The sequence below is a fragment of the Oratosquilla oratoria genome, chromosome 27 (assembly GCF_046742065.1).
Source record: "Oratosquilla oratoria isolate Oo_2021 chromosome 27, ASM4674206v1, whole genome shotgun sequence".
NCBI classification, from domain to species: Eukaryota; Metazoa; Arthropoda; class Malacostraca; order Stomatopoda; family Squillidae; genus Oratosquilla; species Oratosquilla oratoria.
The window spans coordinates 5715898-5720897 of record NC_134803.1 but is presented as its reverse complement, the minus strand read 5'-3'; the positions used below and the strand labels follow the sequence as shown (position 1 = coordinate 5720897).

Here is a 5000-nt window from a genome sequence, read left to right as displayed (position 1 = left end):
TTATTTCTTCACCCCCCTGCCCACATCCTCCATCCCCTCCTTAAGATAAGTTGGAGAAGTAACCTTTAAAGGGGGCACAGTACAGACAAGGGCACAGACAGCAGGGGCAAAGGCAAAGTCAGGGCCAAGAGTGTAAAGGCAGTAAGGATTTACATGATGTTGATGCACTAGGACGGTTGCTTTATAGAATTTCTCCTTTTCCTCTTCTTTTTCTTCCTCCTCTTCCTCCTCTTTCTCTCCTCTTCCTCCTCCTCCTCCTCTTCCCCCTCTTCCCCGCCTCCTCTTCCTCCTCTTCCCACTCTTCCTCCTCCTCGTCATCCTCACCCTCGTCCTTGTTTCTCTGCACCATCCACTTCGTTCAGATCTCCACTCATTGCAAGAGATTCTTCATTCGTTACTGATTGGATCTGATAGTTGAGTGCATGTTTACCAGGAGGCCAATTGCGAACACAACTGTTCATTCAACTTTCTCCACTTCCTCTGGTTCCTCCTTTTCCTCCTTCTCCCCCTTCCCCTCAAATTCGAAGGAAGACAAAGGTATGTATGTATGTATGTATGTATGTATGTATGTATGTATGTATGTATGTATGTATGTATGTATGTATGTATGTATGCATGTATGTATGTATGTATGTATGTATGTATGTATGCATGCATGTATGTATGTATGTATGTATGTATGTATGTATGCATGTATGTATGTATGTATGTATGTATGTATGTATGTATGTATGTATGTATGTATGTATGTATGTATGTATGTAAATATGTATGTATGTATGTATGTTTCTATGTATGTATGTATGTATGTATGTATGTATGTATGTATGTATGTATGTATGTATGTATGTATGTATGTATGTATGTATGTATGTATGTAAATATGTATGTATGTATGTATGTTTCTATGTATGTATGTATGTATGTATGTATGTATGTATGTATGTATGTATGTATGTATGTATGTATGTATGTATGTATGTATGTAAATATGTATGTATGTATGTATGTATGTATGTATGTATGTATGTATGTATGTATGTATGTATGTATGTATGTATGTATGTATGTATGTATGTATGTATATACTGTATGTATGTATGTTGTGACGACTAGAGAGGAGGAGCCAGTTTCATAAATCTCTGAGTGTTACTAAAAAAATGGAATTGTTATTTTCCTTCAAAAATAAACAAGATCGAAAGATAGAGGTCGCCAAGCGAGCACAATAAGAATCCCATACATAGAAATGCACACAATATCGAATGTTTTGCCAAATAATAATAGAACAAGTCAATGAATCCTGTAGAATACGAATGGCTAAAGTCGCCAGGACATACGTAAATATTCAAAGTAAAAAAAATATATCGACTTGACAAAAGAGTACAAAGTCCTACAAGACATACGTAAATATTCAAAGTCGAGAAATATATCGACTTGACAAAAGAGTACAAAGTCCTACAAGACATACGTAAATATTCAAAGTCGAGAAATATATCGACTTGACAAAAGAGTACAAAGTCCTACAAGAATTAATTTCTCTTTGTGTAGGATTTGGCGCTTTCAATATCATTAAAAGTGAAAGCGCCAAATCCTACACAAAGAGAAATTAATTCGAGGTAATCTTTTTGAAAAAAATGAAGATCTCGTACCCAAAAAAGATTACCTCGAATTAATTTCTCTTTGTGTAGGATTTGGCGCTTTCACTTTTAATGATATTGAATACAGACAACATTCTGGCCTCGCCATGGGTAGTCCCCTTTCTGCAGTGTTAGCAAATTTATACATGGAAATACTCGAAACAGAAGAATACATGACTATAATAGGTAGGAATAGTAAATGGTTTAGGTATGTTGATGACATACTCGTAATTGTACCTAAGGATACAGACATTAATAACAAACTCAGGAGATTAAACAGTGTAAATGAAAATATACAATTTACTGCAGAAAATGAAAATAACGGAAAATTACCTTTCTTAGACACAATTATCCATAGAATAGATAAAAATGTGAAATTTTCAGTATACCGGAAACCCACCAATAAAGAAGACTATATACACTTCTACTCAGGACATGATGACAGAACTAAAACAGGTATTATAATGGGTTTCTTCCTCAGAGCATTTCGTATATGCAGTAAAGAATTTCTAGATCCTGAATTACAACATATTACTGAGACTTTCATCAAACTCAAATATCCAAAAGGTCTCTTATGTAGGTTGAAAAAGAAAGCCAAAGAAATAATTAACAAAAGTAAAGATGAAAATAAAAATAAGATTGATAATAAATGTAATAATGAAACCAGATATATCACAGTACCAAACTCTAATGTTAATTCATACCTAGACACTTTTCTCCTAAAAGCGGGCATCAAAATAGCCAGGACGTCAGGTAGCAAAGTAGGACATTTGGTAACACGTAGCGACAATAATCCCACTAACGAAAACAGCGTTGTTTATAAAATCCCGTGTAAAAGCTGTCCCTCTTCATATTTTGGTGAATCTGGTCGCGGAATTAATAAAAGGATAAATGAACATAAAAATGACGTAAAAGCCCATAGGACATCTAACTCCATAGTAATACATGTAGATAAACATGGTCACCTTCCAGACTGGAACAATACAACCGTATTAAATAAAGGATCATCCAAGAAACTAAGGAAGACAATTGAGGCAGCATATATCAACACTAATAACAACATTAACCACAGAGAAGGATTTATATGTTTAGCAAAAGCCACAAGCTTATTAATAATAAAAGAATACGCAGATAAAATAACAAGCTCTCCGAAGCGTCCCATAAGATGACCCGTCCGTGTATAAAATATCCGGTTACGTTTGAATTGTTAGCTTTGTGATCAAGACCCTGCGGGTCGAAACGTTAAGGCGTAAAATTCTCCCATTTTCTCCTCGTCAACTTCTTTCACCTTCAATCTTATTTGTCATAATATAGTCAATATATATATATATATATATATATATATATATATATATATATACATATATATATATATATATATTTTTTTTTTTTTTTTTTTTTTTTTTTTTTTTTTTCACGAAGCCAAGAATTTCTTGTCGGTACGCTTTCCCAATGCCACCAGACCCCCCAACCCCCACCCCACCCTACCCTCCTCGTAATTGTCGGCTAATTATTTGTGCTGACGACTGGTGCCGACTTCATGAGACATTGGTATTATATCCGCATGTACATTTTTTCCTCTTCATAAAATTTCTGAATGTAATCACAATTTATACAGACAACTTCCACTTTGCATAAATACCTAATGCCCCTGTCACATTATGCGGCGGCGTTGGATGCGGCTGGATGATGAACAAGTTCAATTAGTTTAATAAAATCACCTAACGATAGCCAAAAATTTATATAACGATCACCATCTCCCCCTGGCTGGTTAAAATACTATCATAGCCTTTCGAGTTGAATGACTCATAAGGGAGGCATTGGAATAGCCAACAAGAAGCCGAAACGGTGGAACCGGATAGTGTGACACAGGCCTAAGATTTTTAAGCAGCTCCATTACTAATGACAATCCATTATATTTCTTTCAGGTGTTCATACGACAGCTGTTCAGACCGACAGTGTTCCGGCAACAAGTGTTCAGATGATCCGTGTTCTGGTTTCCCTTTGACGTGTGGACCAAAAACTCATGAGCCCAGATTAAATTTGTTAAAAAAAAAAAAAAAAAAAAAAAACAATGTCAAAAAGTGACGTTCGTTAAATCGACTCTCCAGTCACGATGAATGTGTCGATCAAATAAATTGGCAAGAGAAACGAGTGTGTCGATCAAACAAATTGACAAGAGAAAGAAATAAAAACTTTCCATGGACGACATATCAGTTTGGAAATTAATTAGAATAAACAAGCACGTCTAATTTATGTGAGAGGAGTGTGGAAAAGGAAGTTGTTTTATTCGTGTGTAGTTACTGGAATTCGAAAGTGTCAGGAAGAAGAGGTTTGGAAATAGAAGGAAGAAAGAAAGAAAAAAAATCCTGGGTTTCCATTGCAAGAAACCAGTAGGATGATCATGAACGTCCAAAAATAATTCTTTGCCTTCGGACAATAAGAATTTTGTGAGGTTCTGGTGATAATTTGTCAATCTGGTTACACAACCTACTGAAAGAAAGGAAAAAAAAGTGATAAAAATAAGAAAACAACAAAATTGTGTAAGTGCTGTGACGTCATATCCAGAAACGCTCCATAACAGTTGGGGACATATATATCAATTAACAATTTTAATGGTATTAATAACAATGATAGTAACAATAATAACAATTATAATAATGAAATAAATATAGGAATCTAGCTCTGTTTTGAAAGTGGAACGACAAAAATAAGTGTTGGGTCAGAATTTGGCCTATAGTCCATCACGCCTGATGTTGTCATTGTAAATGTTTGAGTGAGCCATTCTTTGTCAAATTTGAAGAAAACATTTTCGTGCGAGGGCCTAGGATCAAGTGACCTTGAGAGCCAAAACATCAAAATCTAGCGTTGTAATAATTTGTAATGTAAAAAGTGGCCTCATCTGAGGTATATTGGTTAATATCCTCAGATTCTGAATGGAATTCAATGAAGAATCGGTCTCAGTATTGAAACTCAGTTATCCTCTAATAGATAATAGGCCCAAGGTTAAACTGGAGGGTTTCAGAACGTGGTAAAATAAGTTTTATTAAGAGAGGGAGTGCATGTAGCTCATGCTCGTGGTAGTCTACATACACAGCTTACTTTCCTCTCTACTTCCTCAGCCCCAGGAAGAAAATAAATATCCTTTTCTGGGTGTGCTGGTGAAGCTTATTTGTGCTGAGGTCTACTAGAAAAAGACCGTGGGTTACTTTTAAACACATAAACTGTGGGTTTCTTCTGGACACAGATACTGTGGGTCTCTATCAAACACAGAGACCATAGTTTTTATTGAACATAAACCGCAGGTTCATACTGGCCACAGAGACCGTGGGTTTCTTTTGGACGCAGAGATCTCCGTGAAAA

The 5000-nt window shown here is 35.5% G+C and overlaps 1 protein-coding gene across 4 annotated transcripts in view; it reads left to right on the top strand.

Annotated features, from left to right (window-relative positions):
- LOC143039872 (QRFP-like peptide receptor) overlaps positions 1–5000 on the top strand; it is a 310196-nt gene that overhangs the window by 34910 nt on the left and 270286 nt on the right. For 2 of the 4 annotated variants that reach the window (XM_076210169.1, XM_076210172.1), the window contains exon 2: positions 3566–5000. This exon is cut by the window's right edge and continues 222 nt beyond it. The gene's annotated coding sequence lies outside the window, so the exon portion shown is untranslated. The remainder of the gene's footprint in view (positions 1–3565) is intronic. The other 2 variants (XM_076210171.1, XM_076210170.1) reach the window with 1 other exon arrangement.